This window comes from Rhinatrema bivittatum, chromosome 1 (assembly GCF_901001135.1).
Source record: "Rhinatrema bivittatum chromosome 1, aRhiBiv1.1, whole genome shotgun sequence".
Classification (NCBI taxonomy): Eukaryota; Metazoa; Chordata; class Amphibia; order Gymnophiona; family Rhinatrematidae; genus Rhinatrema; species Rhinatrema bivittatum.
In genome coordinates, this window is record NC_042615.1 from 86510340 (window position 1) to 86531948 (window position 21609).

At 42.6% G+C, this 21609-nt stretch overlaps 1 protein-coding gene across 4 annotated transcripts in view; it reads left to right on the top strand.

The window, feature by feature from the left end:
* Positions 1-3270: 3270 nt before the first annotated feature.
* Positions 3271-21609, top strand: part of PALLD (palladin, cytoskeletal associated protein) — an 805838-nt gene continuing 787499 nt past the window's right edge. For 2 of the 4 annotated variants that reach the window (XR_003852153.1, XM_029572712.1), the window contains exon 1: positions 3271-3413. The gene's annotated coding sequence lies outside the window, so the exon portion shown is untranslated. The remainder of the gene's footprint in view (positions 3414-21609) is intronic. The other 2 variants (XM_029572641.1, XM_029572802.1) reach the window with 1 other exon arrangement.

The window sequence follows — 21609 nt, forward strand, 5'->3', positions numbered from 1 at the left end:
ATCGAGTAAGAAAAGGGAAGTAATTATCCCCTTGTACAGGTCCTTGGTGAGGCCTCACCTGGAGTACAGTTCTGGAGACCGTATCTCCAAAGAGACAGAGACAAGATGGAGGCGGTCCAGAGAAGGACGACCAGAAAGGTGGATGGTCTTCATCAAATGACTTATGAGGAGAGATTGAAGAATTTAAATATGTACACCCTGGAGGAAAGGAGGAGCAGAGGTGATATGGTACAGACTTTCAGATACTTGAAAGGTTTTAATGATCCAAAGACAACGACAAACCTTTTCTGTCAGAAAAAAATCAGCAGAACCAGGGGTCACAAGTTGAAGCCCCAGGGAGGAAGACTCAGAACCAATGTCAGGAAGTATTTCTTCACAGAGAGGGTGGTGGATGCCTGGAATGCCCTTCCAGAGAAAGTGGTGAAGACCAGAACTGTGAAGGACTTCAAAGGGGCGTGGGATAAACACTGTGGATCCATAAAGTCTAGAGGACGTGAATGAAGAGTGGGTGGCTTGCGGGAGTGACGGAAACTGCCTGGAGATAATACCCTTATTCAATAAACATACACTCGGTTAATGTGACTCCATCATTGCTCTAAGACTCCAACATTGTTCTAAACTTCAACGTCAAGAGGAAATGTGGAAAAAAGGATTTGCATTCACAAAAAAGCAGGGAGTAGCTTGCTTGTTACGGTGGTTACTACCCCAAACCAAATAAGCCTGATACTTCACTTTCAATGCATATTCAGCATAGCTCTCTGCTTCAATGGCAGGAGAGAAAGACTGATACTTCACGCATTTCCAGCAAAGCTCTCTGCTGCAACGGCAGGGGAGAAAGACTGATACTTCACGCATATCCAGCATAGCTCTCTGTTTCAACAGCAGGGGAGAAAGTCTGATACTTCACTTTCAATGCATATCCAGCATATCTCTCTGCAGGGGGAATGAAGAAAAGTGGATAAATATACAGACAACAACCAATAAGGATTGAATTACATAGTCTGGGGAAAAAAATAAGCATGGGTGTAGCTTGCATATTGCAGCAGTTACTACCCCTAACTAATGAAGCTAGATATTTCACTTAGATGCAGTTCCAACACTGCTCTCTACATTAATGGTGGGAGTGGAAGGGAAATAGAACCAAAAGGTTACTAAGACCCAAGAGTAACAGATAAGTATGAGAAAAAAAAAAGCGCAAAGCTTGCTGGGCAGACTGGATGGGCCGTTTGCTCTTCTTCTGCCGTCATTTCTATGTTTCTATGTTTCCTGTTCTCTGCACACTACCCAGAAGGGGAGGGGCTGGAACGGAAAGCAGAGATTTGGAATACTAGTCAATAGAGTTATCAGGGCAGAACCCTGTATGCTTATGTATAGCAAAGCTCCTAGTCTGTCCCACAAATTGCTATGCTCTAGGCAGTCACTTAAGTCTAACAAAACAGAAGAATAACCACTATAATTGAATGGATAAGTAAAATTTAAAAGGAGACCATCATCCACAAATAATATTAGAAGACACCAACTTTTAATTTATGGCTCTTCTTTTTAATCATAAGTCTCCATAAATAATATTCTTGTAAATTTTTATGACTTTTAATCCGCAGATGAAAAACTGCTATCATAAGTATATCCCTGAGGCAGATCAGAAACCATTGGCCTGTGTTGGGTAATAGAAATGAAAGACTCTGAAGAAGATACATAATATGTTTTATGTGCTGAATGAACTCTCCACCAGGGTACTATCAAGCTAGGGTGAGAAAACACTGTAGAAATCTCATCTTTGTGTGACTTTCCTCACTCAAAATCTTGGCAAATCTTCACTGATGTGTACTATTTGTACATCTCACTGTCTGGCCCTCCTATAGTGATACAAACAGTTGACTACTATGAGATCCTCTCTCTCGAGGAGTTTTCCTTATCATGGATGTTGTTCATACAAAGTTTATTACATCTTGTAAAATCTAGGCCTAAGTTTGTACCAGAGGGTAAAGTGATTTACCCACAGTCACAGGGAGTGATAGTGGGACTTGAACCCTGGATTTGCCCAATTTTAGCCCACTGCTCTACCCACTAGACTACTCCTCCACTCTTCTGGAGGTAGAGCTGCATCTGCATGCTATGTCCACATCTGCCTTGATGTCTTGAAAGTTTAAAGGCCAGTTGATTTCATGACTGCTGTGAAAAATAAATCCAATATGGTTCTATTCCTTAGCAGTGAGTTTTTGTTATTTGTTGCCTTTTGATAAATTTCATAAAGTTCTAATGTCATGCAGGAGAACATGATCCAAGAGGAAGTGGAAAGCTGTCTCTTTTGTATCTTTGTATTCATGCAAGGACAGGGTTATATACACAGAAAGTAATGATAGTATGGTGTGTGCAACTGAAAATTGAGTGATGGAACTAGAGCAGAATATAGAAGTTGATAAGGAAAGTCAGATTTTTTCAGATTTGTATAAAGTTGCCTACAAGAGACTAAGGGTAAAACAATAACAGAATTCAAGAAAGCACAGGATAAGCACAGAAGATACTTAGATTTGAGGATATGAGAACAGGTATATTCCGCAGTATTGCAGTGGGAATGGGCAGACTGATGGGTCTTGCAGTCCTTATTTGCTATTATTATCTGTAATTATAGTTCTATGCATAATATATAGTATTTGCAGGGGAGGGAGGATACATGTCCAAAAATAAGCAATGAGGGAAGAAGACAGTGAAATAAGTCAAATAATGTATTCTATGGATATAGGCAAGAGTAGGGCTTACAAGGTATGCAGATGAATGTTTTATGAAAAGACTGAGATGGGGAACACCATATTTTTCAGCTCAGAATGGGAATATTTTTAAATACAACCTCTCTCCCCACCACCCACCCCACCGAATATGCCTATACATTAATTTTTCAAACACCTCTGAATTTGGCAGTATTGGACCTTCTGCACTGAATTTGAACTACATCCGTTCTATGCTAATTGCTTTGAATGTCTAAGCACCAAATGTCAGTGAGTTATTGTTATATAAGCAAGGAGTGTGTGACAAATGGTTAGACTGTTCAATTTAAAAAGCAGTCAACAAAATCTTCTTAACTATTAAGAAGGTTTATTCAAACGTCTTCTCATACAGTACAAGTGTTACTGCTTCCAGGCCCAACAGTTCTTCAGCTGGAATTCCAGATAGTGCCATAGCAGCCTGTTGAAACATGAGTTCAGTTGCCAAATATAGCAGAGTGGGCTAAGAATTGCATTAGTCCTCAGGGAACAGATGTGTCTCGCAGGCCACAAGCATTCTGATGCTTACTGTGGACCAAGCAATATTTAATGTTCTGCCCAACGTCCGTCTTTAGTGTAAAAAAGAAGAAAAACAGCTATACCTGGACAGTTCTACTTTTGGATTCTTCAAACTGGCTAAACATTTCTAAGGTTTGTAATTTATTTTCCACCTTCATTCATTATATTTACAAGACATTGGTACAGAATGTCAAGAGCCATAGGGAAAAAATGTTTATTGTTTGGGGGGGGGGGGTTGATGCTTTCTCACTAGTGCGTGTGGACCCAGTAAGATTTGATATTTTTAATGCATTAAAATTTTGCACTTGCCCGTTTTCCTATACTAGATACATTTTATACGCCTGCTTTTCTCAGTTAGTATTGTTTGTCTTTTTAATACAAAAGTTAGCTGAATTCCATGTTTGTTTCACAGCTCGCACCATATTTTAATAGTGGCTATGACTGTCCAAGTCAGTTTTATAATACATTTGTGCACATTATCTGAATTGTTGTTAGCATTTCTTTATGCTGAGAGACAATGATTTGAATACAGCACAGCATTAAACAAAACAACAGGCTTTATCAAAATGATTTCCAATGCATAAGTAAAACATAGGAACCATCACAAAGGGAAACTATAATGTATTATGTGTGTATAATAATATATTATTTTAGCAAGATTTCATAGGTGAGTTAAATGTGAAGAGAACTTATAGCACACACTTTCATACTTAACTTACACCAATTAATGCTATAAATAGAGCTGAGACCGTTGTGATTATGCTTGTTTGTACTACATCAAAGGGCCAGTGTTTTATTTTGAATTGACCCTGTGATTTAAACAGAGCACTGTAAATATGATATCCTTTTTATTACACTGAAGCTAAAATGAATGATGTAAAATTCTGAGTTAGTTTAGACAAAATAAATATTGCTTAGTCTAATAGATGGTTTACAAAAGTGCTTCACTTATGGGGTTTGCCAAGATGGCTGCTTTGTGGAAAAGGGATCAACAGTGATATTTTTCTTCAAATATTGTAGTATACTTGTTAAAATTTGCAGGGCTTTTTCATATTCTGAATGGGTTTTAATTGGCATGTATAAAGTCTATGTATATCCCTCTGAGAAGCTATCGTGTCAGGGTTGTGGGAATAATACTGACATTAGCTTATTATGTTGTACATTTGTGAAACAAGGTTACTTGAAGTTGTCTGCTGCCTAAAATAAGGAAAAGGCAAATCAATGAAATTTAAAGAATGGTTTATATTTCTGTTATGCATTTCAATAAAATAGTATAGAAAAAAGAATTGTTGCACTAACAACCAGTATCTTTATTATTAGGATTTCCAAACAATGACAGTAACTTTCAAATGAGCGCCTGGGTGCCCATAGATGCACGTATATGGGTGCAAGCCCACATAGAGATGCTCACATAAATGGGACTTTTAACGCAAGCAGCTCTTTTAAAATTCACCCCAGTGTTCATAATATATGAATTTTTGAAATGTATAAAGTGCTATGGTTGGATGCATAAAAAGATTGGAGCAACAAAAAGTCTTTTTATAAAAAACCCAAGTTCTTGACCTGTCATAAAAAAAGTGTCGGAGAGCCTTCATATTTCACAATGCAGAGTGGGAGTCTGTCATAAAAAAATGTAACTAATGAAAAGCACAAACAGCTGCATAATAATTGTTGGAAAGTATAGCTTTTGGCACTACTACTAACTTCCATTTCTCAGACAATCCTCATATACAATAAAGCTTGAAGAGTGAAGGCATATGCAGATGTTTCAGACCAAAAGGAGAATTTATAGCAAATGATTTGTAATATGTATGCGCTAAGTTCCATTGAAATATACGATGTCGACCACAAAAAGACCTCCTTCAGCACTTAGTTACCACAGCTCCACAATGGGCTGTCACCATATTTTAGCATTCAGCACAGTATAAGGTACATAATTTGGTCAGGACATTTGGCAAACCTGCTTTGGTAGACAATGCATTTGTGGTATATTTTGACAACACAACATTTCCCAAATTATTTTTTTCCTTTAAGTAACAGACCTTTTCTTTTCTTTTAAATTATTAATATGCAAATCAGATGCCAAAGGAGGTGCAACAAAACAAAAGTAGATTATATATATAGATATAGATAGATAGATAGATAGATAGATAGATAGATAGATAGATAGATGATGATCAATTACACCTAAAGAGATTCATCAATAACACCACTAAGGAGGGTTTCTTTAAATTGCAAGTTCTTAAATGACTCAGACCACTCCTACACTTCCATGATTTCCGTTCAGTACTCCAAGCAATCATTTTCTCTAAAATCGATTATTGCAATTCTCTGCTAATCAGCCTTCCAGCTAACACCCTTAAACCCCTTCAAATGCTGCAAAACGCCTCAGCCAGGATACTGACCAAGACCAACAAGACAGACCACATTACCCCCATCTTAAGGAACCTACATTGGCTCCCAATCAAGTACAGAATCTCATACAAAACTCTAATGATCATTCACAAAACCATCCACAAGCTCATGCCACTGGAACTCAACATTCCTCTTCAACCACATCTACCAACCAGACCGACGAGAACAGCATATAAAAACACTCTCCTAACACCATACATCAAAACCTCTCTAAGCAACGAGCCATGTCTGCAGTAGGCCCAACACAATGGAACTCTCTTCCGCCAGAACTCCGGTCAGAACAATGCCCAATCACCTTTAAAAAGAGACTAAAAACCTGGCTATTTGAGCAAGCGTTCCAATTATGATAAGAATTTACCTCACCACCACACTAGCCAACAGGCTAAATTAAGACTTTCCAATCATACCACCCGTACAAATTAGTAACCCTTCTCTACAGCAGCTTACTCCAAAGATTTCCTAAGTTCAGCACGTACATAGATCATCAACATGGTTCACTAACATGTCCTTTTCCTTGTCTCTTATAATATAATATATGCGACTAATAATACAAGAATGCGTTTTTCCCCATTTATTACGTTCCAAGTTTTCTTCCCCTTGTACTTTTATGTTCCAAGTTTTTTCCCCTTGTACTCTGTTCCAAGTTTTATGCCCTGTTATATGTAATGGCATTCTCACATGCCTGTTCCTCAGTTACAATGTAAACCGAGATGATATGTAAACTTTTACATGAATCCCGGTATATAAAAAAATGTTAAATAAATAAATAAATAAATAAATAGATAGTTAGATAGAGATTGTAGATACAGATATAGATATATATAAACCAGTATTTTCTAATCCTCTCCTGGAGATACACCTATCTAGTTGGGTTTTCAGGATTGCCACAATGAATATGCATGAGACAGATTTACATACACTGGGTCTCCAATGTCCGTAAATGTATCTCATGCATATTCATTAAGGATATCCTGAAAATCCAACTGGTTAGATGTGCCTCCAGGAGAAGGTTGGGAAACAATGGTATATGCAAGTGATTAAAAGAACAAATGACATATATGCATAGAACTATGCTGTACAAATGATCATAAAGTACACTGTATACAGAGGAGAGAGAGAAAGAAAAGACACACACACTAGTAGGCAAAATATTTAGGAAATTATAAATGGACCAAAAATAAATATAGAGGTAGATATTGAGTCGCTGGGCAGATCGGCTAGATAGTCAGATAAATTTATCCGGATAACTTAGCCCATATATATTCAGCAGCACAGCTGCGCTGCTAAATATATACATCTATCTTAAAGTCAGCTGAATAAGTTTATCCAGCTAGCTTTAGGTCAATCTATGGGCTGACCAGTATTAACCGGATAAGTTAACCGGCTAAAGGAATTATTTACTAAAGGATTTCTCCTATTTTGTGTCTATGGGAAAAATACTTAATAAATAGGGCCCCCATGGGTTGGCTCCTCCCTGATGTGCCTTCACTTCGCCCGTCACTTTGCTGGCTAACAATTTAGCTGGATAACTAGTTTCCCAGCTAAGTAGTGGCCATTCAGCAGGGCCAGATATTCAGTCACCACTGCTTAGCCAGATAAATCCTAATTTATCCGGCTAAATAGTGCTATCACCTTCATAGTACCAGAAACAATTGCTTATGACAATCCATGGTAGCCAGTGGATTATTCAAAGCTAAAGTAAATCCTTTCACCCTTTTTTTTGTCAGTAAGGAGGCCCACTGATAAAGGTTGCTTGATGTTTTTTTATTTACATACAGTATATGTGTTGGACTTTGCTTCAGTCCTGTAGGGCTCTGCAGTCATGGTAGCTCACTGCAGTCATCAAAACAACTGAAGTAGGGAAGCTGGCCTTATCAGCACACATGTGCAGACTGCAGGCTTGTTAGTTTAGGGCTAGATGGCGCTGAGGTTGGTCTGGTCTAGTAACTCTCAGCCAGTTCTTTCCTCCCTCCCAGGCTCTCTACCCTGGAGTACTCTTAGAGGCATAAAGTAGCAGCAGATACTCAGAGGTATTGTGCTGCATTGTAGTTCAAAAATTAAGAGAAGTGGCTTCAGCAGTGGAAGCATGGGACAGTAAAATTGCAACCTGCTGCTAACTCTCTTCCATTAAATGGGAAGCAAATGCCACAGAACCTGGATGGAGAAGCAACCATAAGGAAAGGAAACTCATTGATTCCACTGTTTTTGAGTTACTGCCACAAGGATAGCAAGGAGAATAGGAGATGGGAGTTAGAGAGAAGGTGGACAATGGGGGCCGATGTAATAAAACTGGAGTTAAATTGTAACATGGGTTTTACTTAGTGTGTGCATTAAAAACGGAGGTTCTCGCGGAACACAATAAGCGAATGGGATGCAAATCGAACTGGAGTAAAGAAAATGTGCTAAATGAATAAACATGCTATAAAGTGAGTTAAACTGAAATTCTGCACTAATGCAGAAAGTGCTTTAAAAAAGGAATAGGAAGTTAAATGCATGAAGTTGGAAGGAGTCTAACCAAAATGACCTTGCATGCAAGACTAGCATTGGGCATCCCAATTTGGGTACAATCTCCAATGCATGGCCATTTGGGAAAAGCATACCATGTGAAAGCAAAGACTAAGCTCTCTTCAATGGGGAAATCTTGGGGATGCACAACATCAAAGCACATACTGTTCAGCTGTAGGTGTCCTCACTAGAGAGCCTACCATGTGATTTCACTTGCCATTCTTTGCCAAAATGGCCTTGTATGTGAGATTGGCAGTGGGCATCCCAGCTTTGGCACAATCTTGCATGCCACACCAATTTTGTCACACTCTTTCCAACTTCAAGTGCTTACCTCCTTACTCCTGTGTTTGAGGTGGAGTGAAAGCTAACTCGCATTTCTGGTGGCAATGATATTCTATTGCCATGCCCATGTGATAATGTCTATCTGTTTCTACCACAATGGGCAAGGCAATAGAATGACTTTGTCATAAGAACATAAGAAATTGCCATGCTGGATCAGACCAAGGGTCCATCAAGCCTAGCTTCCTGTTTCCAACAGAGGCCAAACCAGGTCACAAGAACCTGGCAAGTACCCAAACACCAAGAAGATCCCATGCTACTGATGCAATTAATAGCAGTGGCTATTCCCTAAGTAAACTTGATTAATAGCATTAAAGGACTTCTCCTCCAAGAACTTATCCAAACCTTTTTGAACCCAGCTACACTAACTGCACTAACCACATCCTCTGGCAACAAATTCCAGAGCTTAATTGTGCATTGAGTGAAAAAGAATTTTCTCCGATTAGTAACATAGAAACATAGAAATGACGGCAGAAAAAGACCAATCGGCCCATCCAGTCTGCCCAGCAAGCTCCCACACTTTTTCTTCCCATACTTATCTGTTTCATTATTTTTCCATACTTATCTGTTTCATCTGCCACCAAGTTCAGGGTCCTTGTTGGTAACTGTTTGATTCAAATTTCCTGCCATCCCCTGTCATTGATGCAGAGAGTAGTGTTGAAGTTGCATCAAAGGTGCGCATAGGGCTTGAGAAGGAAGTGATGTCACTCCTCATGTAAGCAGTCTCCCTGAATTGCTCCCTGAGCCTCTTGGGCTTATAGCGTGATTAATCGCCACAAATGAGCCCAAAAGCTAACCCGACGACTTCTGTGTGTTTATTAGCTGTCTGGGAGATGACCTTAAAAAAGAAAACACCCGATTTACGCAAGAATTCTTTTGCCCGCGGTGAAGATGACTCGGACCCGGGGAAATCCAAGATGGCGGTGGCGGCCCTAATCGCTAAAATGGAGGAGGAGAGCGATGACCCATCAGCCACGGATGACCTACTGTTGCGGTCCCCATCACTTCCTCTCCCGTCGGGCTCGGGGCCTCTTACCTTCCCGCGGACCGGAGAGGAGGATCCCCTGCTCCTGGACTGCCAGACCGTGTGGTCCCCGTGCTTCCCTCTGAGGACTCCTCGCTCGGACATGACCACGCTCCACTCAAGCTGGGGCTCTCTTGCCTTCCTCCGCTCCACGAAGAGGGACGCAGGGCTCCACCCGGGCCCAATCGCATGGCTCCGGCCTTGCCTCACGAAAACACCGCCGAAGCCTCTCTGGACTCCGCCCACCTCGACGGCCTCGCGCGCGCGCGCGCGAGGGCTGGGTACTTCAGTCCCGGTACCCGTAAGTGCTGCTCCGCCCCCGAGGTGATGTCATACTGTGGCTAGAGTATATAAGCAGACTCCGGACTTCCTCACTTTGCCTTGCAACGAGGTTCACACAGTTCCTCTGTGCCTTGAGTTCCTGCTTATCCTTCGTCTCGCTGCTGATCTTTGGTTTGACTTCTGCTTGTTCCTGATGACTCCCGCTTGCCGCCTGCCTCAACCCCGGTCTGCCTGCTGACTCCGGACTACTCTTCTGCTGCTGATTCTTGGCCTTGACTTCGGCTTGTTCCTGACGTTCCCGCTTGCTGCCTGCCTCGACCCCGGTCTGCCTGCTGACTCCGGACTACAGTTTTCCTGCTGATTCGTGGCCTCGACTCCGGTCTGTTCCTCGACCTTGGACTCCAGTCTTGCTGCTGATTCCGGAGGCCTGCTCCCAGTGGGCTCCTGACTTCCCGGCTGACCTCGGCCTCGGCCGTGGCCCTGCTGGGCCCCTGACCTCAGGACTTAAGTACTCTGGCCGGCCTAGGCCCGGTTCTCCTTGCAGCCTCTGCTTCTGCCCACGGACTATTACAGACTCTGGGCTCCAGTCCCTGGTTACCTAGGTCTTGTTCCACTGCGTGGCAGCTACTTCCTACGTCTCACGCCTATGTCCTCGCGGTCGGTCCCTACAGGCGCCTCCTGGGGGGCACCGCACCACGTGGGTGAAGTCTTTAGCCATCCATCACCCTCTCTGCCTCCCGGCCTCACTCTTACCAACCTCCAGGCTGGCCCAAGGGTCCACGACTCCGCTTGAACGCAACACCTACTCGAAACGAGATGCGAAGGTGGTTTGGGGAGCTACGGCAAGACCTCAAATCCTACAAATCGGAGATTGCAGCACTGCTAGCAGAGATAAAGAAGAAACTGCAGAGCTGGGTCACTGCGTGGAGGAGGCGGAGCTTCGACTCAATGCGTAGGGAGAAGGCTGGGACACCATGTGGAGGGATCACTCACAGCTACAACAGTCCTACTGCTCCTTATCAGAGAAACTTGACGACATCGAAAATCGAAGTCAGAGGTGCAACATTAGGATCCGGGGGATCCCAGAGACTGAGGACTTTAATGACTGCATCGAGGTTGTAGAAAAAATGTCTTCTTTTTTTTTTTTGCTAAGAATGACACTAATGCTGCCCTACCTGCTGATGTTATTAGTGGATAGGGCCCACAGGACCCTGGGTCCCAAATTTGCAAACAAACCTGGAGACATCATGGTCTGCTACCACTCCTTAACCCAGAAAGAAAAAAATCTTTAATGCTGAATGACGGCAGAGAACTTGACAATGGGAAGGCCATGAAATTGTATTTGCGGATCTCTCTTCCACCACACTGAAGAAGAGGCAGGATTTCCGTTGTGTAACTAAGGAGCTAAATGAAGCCAACATCAGATACAAATGGCTGTACCCCGGAGGACTCGCCTTTACGATTGAGGGCACTACCCACCGTGCCAAATCGGTGCAGGAGGCCACTGAGATTTTAAAAGCTGAGGGAATGCCGGTTGAACCTCCCCTGGTCGAGTCCGGGGAACAAGGCGGGCTTCCACCCCGGAGGGCACCAGAACCCCACTGGCAAAGAGTTCCTAAGGGCCGGTGGAGATTACAATGGAATTCGGCCGACGGTGGCACAGGGGAGGCCCCTGCCTGATTGATTGGTTGGCAACCATCCTTTCTATTTTGATTCCCACCATGCTGCGACACCGCAGCAGAATGGACACGGTCAGAACGTTACAAAGAGTTATACCTGAATTACTATTGTACCACAAGTTGCTAGGGTCAATATGTATTGGAATATACCATTGCTGGATAGGCTATTTTGTTGTATTGAAGAGCACACCCAGAGGCCGGGTGTCATGAGGAGTGTTATTTGTCTTCCTCCATGAGATTCTGGAACACCAAGGTTGTGCTCCAGGTTGTACAGGGAAGGATTGAGGGTGGTGGGGGGAGGGGTTAGGGGTGGGGGAACATAGATGTGGCATGGAAGGTGGGTGCACTTACATTTCTGAGCTGGGGGTCGCATGGGGATATGTTTTCTCATAAGCTGGGAGGAGAATGTACGAGTTTTATATGACGGCTACCTTTAAATTTCTCTCCTTAAATGTGAAAGGTCTAAATACTCCAAGAAAGAGAAAACTGCTGTTCAAGGAGCTAGATCGAATGAATGTTGATGTCGTACTGGTACAAGAGACTCATTTATGGAAGAGATAGCAAAGATTGATGAGTAATTCTAAATATCCACACCAATACTGGGCTGCAGCCATGGTTGCTTCTAAATATTCTGGGGTGGGGATTATGATCCATAAGGATTTTCTTTTTGATTTGAAGGAGACTTATAAGGACCCTAACGGTCACTTTCTGCTAGTGAAATTGCCCATAGGGGGGGAATTGTACACTTTGGTATCATTTTATGGTCCCATCTCCCACAAGGCGGATTTTTATCACTCTTTAAATCAGTTATTGACCTCTAGGGCTGAATGTTCTCTGATTCTGGGAGGGGACTTTAATTTGACTCTTAATCCCCACCTCGACACCTCACATGGCTCTAGCTCAGACTCAAAAAAAGCTAGGGGAGCTCTGAAAACTTTGTTGCGTTGTCAAGGTCTATGGGACATATGGAGGTCTCGGTATCCGACTTCGCGAAATTACATCTTTTTTTCTGCCCCACACACTAGTTACTCATGGATAGATATGATTTTAGGTAGTGCGGGACTACTCCCCAGGATTGCCAAGGTTGACATTGAGCCTATTTTATGGTCCGACCATGCTCCTATTTGGTTTACGTTACAGTTATGGGACTATGATAGAGGTACCAGATTCTGGAGGCTAAATGACTCTCTTTTTGATGATCCTGACTATGTCCCACAGGTAGAATCGGACATCCAGGAATATTTGAAAATAAATGACACTGGGGAAGTTAATCTGGTGGTATTATGGGAATGTTTAAAGGCAGTCCTTAGGGGCAAATTTATTGCCCGGGCGGCACTGTTAAAGAAACAGCGTGAGCATGAACGGACTCAGCTCCTTCTTAAGCTCAAGGATTTGGAGCGTATCCATAAGCATTCCGTCTCCTCTTCGTAGACTTTCACCCAATTGGATGACATCAGAAATCGCATTGCATCCCTAGATGCGGCATTTATAGCCCATTAAATGCAAATGACCCAGCAAAAATATTTCAAAGGGGGGAACAAAGCCGGGAAAGTGCTGGCTAATGTTTTGAAGCGACGGCAAGCACACACTACAATTGTTAAGATAAAAAGCAAGGAGGGCTTTATGCTGACAGACAAATCTATCAGGCAGCGCTTTCACCAATTCTACTCTGAACTATACTCGATGGTTGAGAATATCTGCCCTGGGGACATTGACAAATACTTGGAGGCCTCCACAGTCTCAGTACTAGAGGAATCACAACTACTCATTATAATAAGAAATTATACTTGCTATATGATCCCTCAAACCCGGGAAATTGCCGGGAATTGATGGCTATACGGGTCGGTTTTATCAAACATTCACCCCATATTTAGCCCCTGTTTTAGCCAAATTCTTTCTAGCCCTAAAAGAAGGACGCCACTCTCTGCATTTGCTAACACTGCTGGTATCACGATTCTTGCAAAACTGGGGAGGGACCCTACCATATGCGGCTCATACAGACCGATCTCCCTCATAAATATTGATTTGAAAATCCTAAAATTTTAGCAACCCGGCTAAACATCTTTATTGCCCAAATTATCCATCCCGATCAAGCAGGGTTTATACCAGGCTGTCAAGCTAGTGACAATGTTCACAAAATCATTGATATGTTTTGGTGGGTAAAGAAGCGTAATATTCCTGCAGTGGCTCTCTCAGAAGACTCCGAGAAGGCTTTTGATATGGTGCACTGGCTCTATCTTTTTGCACTACTGCGGAAATTGCAATTTGGGAACCATTTCATACAATGGATTCAGCAATTATATACTAATCCCTTAGCATGTATAAAAATAAACGGGGGATATTCGCCTACCTTCCAGGTAAGACATGGTACTAGACAGGGCTGTCCTTTGTCACCCCTTCTTTTTGCAATTTTCTTAGAACCATTTGCAAATTTTGTGCGGAGTCATCCTGGTATTCGAGGTGTGGAGGTGGGGCAATTCTCCTCAAAATTGTCTTTATTTGCGGATAACATTCTGATACTAGTTACTGACCCTGACACGTCCTTATCCCATTTGACAGAAGCCATGGAAGAGTTTAGTAGGGTATCTGGTTTTAGGCTCAATTGGGAGAAATCGGAGATTCTAAATATTAACGTTTCTCATTCTTCTGAACTACTGCTTAAGGCACGGTTCCACTTTAAGTGGGCCCAAAATAAATTAAAATACTTGGGGGTGTTCATCAGTGCTTCACAAGATCTGTTTCAATTGAACTGTGATAAATTGTGGTCCACGATTCTCAAAGAATTGGAGGAGTGGAACAGATATAGCATATCTTGGCTAGGCAGAATTGCCGCTGTTAAAATGACAATCATCCCCAAATTGCCTTATCTGTTTCAGACATTGCCAATTGATATCCCATGACAAAGACTAGCTCAGTGGCAGAAGAGATTGATGCTTTATATATGGGGAGGTAAGCAACCACGGATCGCTTGGCATATTCTTTATAAGTCTCGAAGGCAGGGAGGCCTGGAAGTCCCAAATTTAGAACGATATTTTATGGTGGCCCATTTTAAAACGATTGCGGACTGGCATAAGAAGGCTACTCCAAAACCTTGGTTTCTCTTCAGCCAGCAACTTTTCGGTAATATACCTCTATATAGTTTATTTTGGCAGCCCAAGCGAACCTGGACTGAGCACCTTGAGGAGGTTCTACCCCCGACTATGTTACTATCCCTTCGGCTCTGGTCTGCCAGAAAATACCTACTTCTTGGGAATCGAGAATACCACCATTCCACTTACCTATATGCTAATAAGGATTTTACTCCTGGCTACGATAATCTGGCTTTCCAGAGGTGGAAGAGGCGGGGTATTAGCTTATGGGAGCATATTCTGAGGCCTAAAGGCCCTCTTTCTTTCAATGATCTGCAATTGAAATATGGTCTTGAGGGGTCTGATATCTTTTTATATTTACAGCTCCGTCACTTTGCACAGTCTTCTTTGCTTGGTGGGCATTTCCAACTAGGGAAGTCTGAGTTCGAGAAAATATGTCAAAAAGCAGATTTTACCGTTAAACTGTTGTCATTGCTATATACCATGTTGGGAATGGAATCTTTTGTGAAATCTACAGCTATGCTGGTTTGGGAACATGATTTACATGTTACTTTCTCGTCACAGGAGTGGGAGGGGATCTTCATAGACCTGGGTAAGGGGCTAATTGCCACTTCGTTAATTGAAAATTCATTGAAGATGTTGTTTAGATGGCATTACTATCTGATTCGTCTACATCGTATGATGCCACATATGGGGGGAAGGGGAAGGGGAAGAAGGGTTAGGCAGGGGGTTAGGGCACTGGGGAAGGCCCGATTGCACCGTTGCATGGACTTTGCAAAAATGTCATCCCCCTTGCATGTGCTGCCCACACATGTGGATTATAAAATCCGGCGCACATGTGTGCACAGCCAAAGGATTTTATAACACGCGTGTGCCGATGTTATAAAATTGGCGCTTCCATGGGCACGTGCCGGAAATCGCGCACACTTCTTTTAAAATCTACCCCATACTGTTGGTGTCCACTGATTCAGCTTATGCTTTGTTCATCTAGCTGTAAATGCCTTCCCCAGAGAGCTTATTTTACTTGTCATTCCTTGTCAAAATGACCTTGAAAGAGAGAATGTACCCACAAATTAGGATGCACAGCACCTATTTCACATGCAATGCCATTTTGCAAAACATGGCAGGAAAAATCAAGGTATAAACTCTCTGGGGTTGGCACCTTCCACTGAACAGTATGCACTTTGGCGATGTGCATCCCAACTTTGGTGTCCTTTTCAGCTGCTCATTGCTCCCCCGAAAGTTTATGCTTTGTTAAGCTAGCAGTAGGTGCCCACCCCAGAGAGCTTATGCTTTGATTGTATTTGCTATTCCTTGCCAAAATGTCCTTGGATGCAAGAATTTGCTCTCTGAGGTGAGAACTTATAGCTAGACAAGCAATATGTAAACTTCCTGGGCTGTTCATCTACAGTTAAGCAGTATGGCAAAGTTGGATGCATAGTGCCAGTAGGTGTCCACGCCTAGTGCTTAACCTGGAAATTAAATTCCTGGGTCGAAGGTGAAGTAAATTCACATTTCTGATGGCCAGTTATTCTATTGCTGTGTCCAGTCTAATAGAAGCAGCTAGACACTATCACACTAGACACAGAAATAGTATAACATGGCAACCAGAAATGCGAGTTAAGTTTTACTCTTGCTCTGACCTAGTAGTTAAATTCTCAGAACTAAGAAAATATGCTTTAAGCTGTCTGCCCTTTAATGTGCCTTCCTGCCTTGCTGGGGAATAGCTAATGCCTTCTTTAGCAAGGGATTTGCATGTGCCCACCCTAATTTTAACACAGGTTTCTTCTCATGGTTTAACATGCAGTTTTTAGGAGTTAAAACCCCTATTACATACCAGAGTTAACGTACTGCAGAAAAATGCACTCTAAAAAAGTAGTAATATCCTGTGCTTACATTAGTATGCCTTATTACTTTGAGCTGAAAATGAGCTAAAAGGTTTGAGGGAATGGGATGGGACAGGGACAGATTTAGGATTTTGCTGCCCCTAGGCACTTTTGGTGCTCCCCCCCCCCCAAAAAAAAAACAAACCAACTTCTATAAGGGTTTCTTACAGGATATTACAGGATAGCAGAAGGCTGTTCTCTGCTGAATGAGATTCAGTAGAGCTGGAAGGCAGCAAATCTTCACCAGCCTGCTGCTCTTTAATGTTTGCTGCCCTAGGCACAGACATAAGGGGAACCTAGACTAATCTGAGGCTGGACAGGGGTGCTGAGAGTTGATGGAGTGGTGAGAAGAGATTGCATGAGAAGAAAAGATGAGTGATGGTGCCTCATAAAGGAGTGAGAGAAGAACGGAGATGAATAGTGGGACAGTGTTAGAGGAGGAGGAGAAAAGAAAGTTTAGGAGGGATGAGAGCAAAGTGGGGAAGAGGGCTGACAGAACATGTGAGAAAAAGAAGGAGGAAAAACAAGTGGGAGAGCACACTGATACCAGTCCTCTGTCCTCAAGCGGCACTGCCAGAGATGGCCATCCGGACTGAAGCATCACAGCTGGAGCCACCACTCAATAAGTTTGCCTGTGTCAATACATTTTTTTACTTTCCTTGCTGTCCTCTTTAGGCTTGATTTTAGTTATTTATTTTTGGCTGCTGTCTGTAGCAATTTTCATATTAGTTTTACAAACAGGAAACAGCAGTAAAAAGGGAAAATGGCAGAGGAAGTGCAAATTTATCAGCAGCAAATACCAAATGTCAAAAACATTGTTAGCCTGCACTTAGCCATGAAAAACATACTTAAATAATTCATAATTAAAACATTGCTATAGAAAGGTTTTCATTATGGATTAATAAAGTATTTTTATTAAGATAAGTGCAGGCTACATTTTTTAACTTCTTATTTTTGCTGTTGACTGTAGGTTTTTATTTTCTTTTTTTGGCTGATGTCTTTAGGATTTTTAATTTTATTTTGTTTCTGTTGGGTCTGATTTTTCTTTTTCTGTTGTCCTTAGGGTTGGTTTTATTGATTTATTTTTCATTGATTTTTGTAGAGATGTTGATATTTTTTTCTTGTTTGCAAGCAGTAGGCCACTAATTATGGTGTATCATGAAGCTCTTGTTATGAGTGATGTAATGGCTTGCTATCGCAGTGATCTGGCAAAACAAAAAGCAAATAAAAATAGGAAACTTCCCTTGTTGTTTTTTCGGCCAAAGCAGACGGCATAGAAAGAATTAGGATCCATTGCTACATTAATGGAAAATAATGGTCGAACAAATCATGGGTTTCAGAAGAGGATTGGACAAGTTCCTGAAAGAAAAGGCCATAAACAATTACAAGCCAGATAGATGTGGGAAAGCTGGTGCTTAGCCCTAGAAGTGAAATATAAGAAATAGATCAACTATTGGCGATCTGATGGGTTCTTATGACCCACTGTTGTAGACAGGATGCTGAATGAATGCTCAATGAACCTTGATCTGACCGAACATGGCACTTTTTATGTTTTTATGTTCTTATGTGGGTGGGACAGCCCCATTTAACCCTGCCTTGCCAGAAGCTAGATGCCACTTCATGGAGTCACCCTTGGCGCTCTGATCTGGCCTTTCTCACCTTGCTTTATCCCTTGTGTCCTCCGGGCCTTCCTTTGTCTTGCTCCTTGCCTTGCTGTCTACCTGGGACTTGCCTTGCCTTGTGGCCTCCAAGCCTTCTTGCTCCTTGCCTTGTAGCCTATCTAGACCTTGCCTTATTCTGCAGCCTGTCGGCCTTCTGTCACTTTAGCGCTAGCTGTGTGACCTACTCAGACCTTACCTTGCATAGTGGCCTTTGGGACTCCAGCCATGCTGCCTTCAGATTTCTGTGTTCTCTGTTCTAGGTTGTCCTTGTCTGTTCCTAATCTTCTCTGCCTTGTCTCAGTCCTGCCCTAGTCTGCCTTGTTTAGTCCTGTCCTTCTCTGGTATTGCCATGTCCTGCCCAGTCTAGCCCCCAGTATCCTTCCCCTGCTTTGCCTTGCCCAATCCTTAATTTGTGTACAGCCCAGTCCCTTCTCAGTATCCACTCTCAGCCTACCCCAGTATCCAGTCATCAGCCTATCCCAATATCAAGTATCCAGTTTCTTACCTGTTCCAGTATCCAGTCCTCAGCCTGTTCCAGCATCCAGCACCTGCTCCAGTCACCAGTCCTTGCCTATTTCAGTCCTCAGTCCTTGTCTGTTATAGTCTCTAACCCTTGGCTCCTTGTCTGTACTTACACCCAGAACCTCTGCTTCTAGTCCTTCTCTGCCTGAATCTGCCATGCCTTGACCAGCCTATCCAGCCTGTCCAGTTAAACCTTTCTGGCCCCCAATATCCAAGGGCTCAACCTGTAGAGGGGCTAGCTTGGCAGAAGACAAATCCAACTTCTGCCCCTGTGGCCCTTCCCTGCTTCTGAGAGGAAATTTCCTGACCCCAGCCTTCCTGACATTCTTTACAGCTCTTTCATGTTAAATCCAATTAGGTTGAAAAAAATAATACAATTGTGATCTTACCCTTCCAGCAAAAGCCTTTAGACTTTATGAAATCCAGGTCCTTAATAATTAACATCTTACTTCTCCTCAATTATAATTTAATTTTCCACTTCTTCCTATAGGTCAGTGTTTCTCAACCTAGTCCTCGGGGTTCACTTCACTATTCAGGTTTTCAGAATATCCATCATGAATAATCATAAGATAGATTTGAAAACATTGGAAGCAGTGCATGCAAATCTGTCTCATGCATAATTGTGGATATTCTGAAAACCTGACTGGTTATGTGTGCCCTGAGGACTAGGTTGAGAAGCACTGCCAGAAAGGTAAATTTTGAAAGGACACATGGGCGTCCATATGTGCACAGTTCCCGGCGCACACTCATGGATGCCCTGATTTTATAACATGCGACCATTGCCATGCACATGTTATAAAATCCAATACCCACATGCACATGCGTGCCCAATTTTATATTGGCGCATGTGCATGCACGCGTAAGGGGGCAGATTTTATTTAAAAGCATGCGGTGACATGATCGGGCCTTCTTCAGTTTCCTCCCAGTCCGCTCCAATAAAGGAGCGGACTGGAAGGGAACTTCCCTAACCCCCTAACTATCCTTCCTCCCTTTTCTCCTCTCCATCCCAACTCCTAACCCCCACCAACTCACCTACATTTTTTTGTTTTAAAAATTACCTGCTCTCTTAAGCAGAAGTAAGTTCCGTCGGCGTTTTTTATCCTGGCTAGCCCTCACCTCACCCCTGCCCCGCACAGGCCCCGCCCCAGCCCTTCCCTGGTCCACCCCTTTTTAGGAACCTGGCACTTCCGTGTGTACTGGAAGATACGTGCATGGCTGGTCTGCTTGGAAAATGCGTGCGGCATGCGCACAGCCTGGCCATACTCGTATCTCCCAGTATTTGTGCGTGCCGGGGATTTAAAATTGATCCAGTAGGTAATGGGTATAAAATATAACCCAACTGATTATTGGAAAGTCCCAGTTCTCATACCTCTCCTGAAGTCTTCTCTATTCTCCACTCCTCTCTTGATAGTACTAGGTTGACAGTAAAATACACCCTCAGCTCAGATATTCCTCATCTGATTTAGGAGTCACAACTCTTAGACCAAAGTTCCCAACTTCTTACTGGAAATGGATGTAAGTTCTTTTCTTTTCTATTACAGCTCCTCCTCAGGTTCTTTTTCGATGAAAGACACCTCTTCCTCTGGATAGAAAAAATCTGAGTCCCTGGGCCCCAGGGTTCTCAGTCAATGAAGACACAGACAAAAAAAATCTTACTAAAAAGGGGAACCAAATGAGAGAAAGAAAGGGTGGGAAAACGTCTTTCTCCAGTAACAAAAACTTCTCCAAAACTCTGGCACTCTGTCTCCAATTCTTTACCCAGGCCTCCATCAGCGAGAACCTCAGAGAGCTTTTCCCAGAAAAGTAATAAAAAATGGGGACTGCACATAAAGGGCTTTCCCATAAAAGAGTAAATTCAAAGAAAACTGAATTAGGAATCCATGCTGTAATATGGTGGCAGGGGTTTGTAAAGACTGCGAACACACCATCTGCTTCTCCCACATGAGGAAGCTCAGAACCCAACCCTTACTCACTAAGCACTCTGTACTTAACCCAGATATTTAGATTCAGTCCTTCTGGTAAAGAATCCTAGGGTTCCTTGCATATGAATATAACCCCTTTTTTGGAGGTTTGCTGCTCCTAGGCCACATAACTAATATATATATATTAGGGATGTGAATCGTTTTTCAACGATTAAAATTATCGTCCGATAATGTTAATATCGTCTTAAATCGTTATAGAACACGATACAATAGAAATTCTAACGATTTATCGTTAAAAATCGTTAAATCGTGTTAGTGCGCACTAACTCCCAGTTAGTGCGCACTAACTCGATTTAGTGCGCACTAACTGAAAATGATACAAATAAACACTTTCCAGGTCACTGAAGGTCAGTTAGGAATGAATATGTGTTCCTATTGGCTGGCTGCCCTCTTATCTATTGATGTTACCAAGGTTACCACTGAGATGATGGTTGGGGGGATGGGAAATGGAACTGGAAACTAACGAACACCAACAGAAAATGAAACAAAGTGTTCACACTTCCCAGGTCAGTAAAGGTCACTTAGGAATGAATATGTATTCCTATTGGCTGGCTGTGCTCTTATCTATTGATGTTACCAAGGCTAACACTGAGGTAATGGTTGAGGGGATGTGAAATGGAAACAGTTGGAAGCTTGACAAAAAAAGTAATGTAATGATCAGCACTCACGTGACTAGAACTTGTTTGTTTAATATTTTTTGTTAGCAGGCACCTGAAATGCTAGTGCATGTTGAATTTGCCAATCACTGTGCATTTTAGAAAGGTGGTCCTGGCTGGAACTGTACACAGTTCAAATATATGTAATTGATTGTTGGTAAGTGTAGATTTTAAGTGATTTTCCTGCACACAGTGCCCTAACCCTGGCACCAGGGGTGTTGTGATCTTCCTGCACACAGTGCCCTAACCCTGATACCAGTCTGAGACAGCTCCCTCCCTGCATTACTA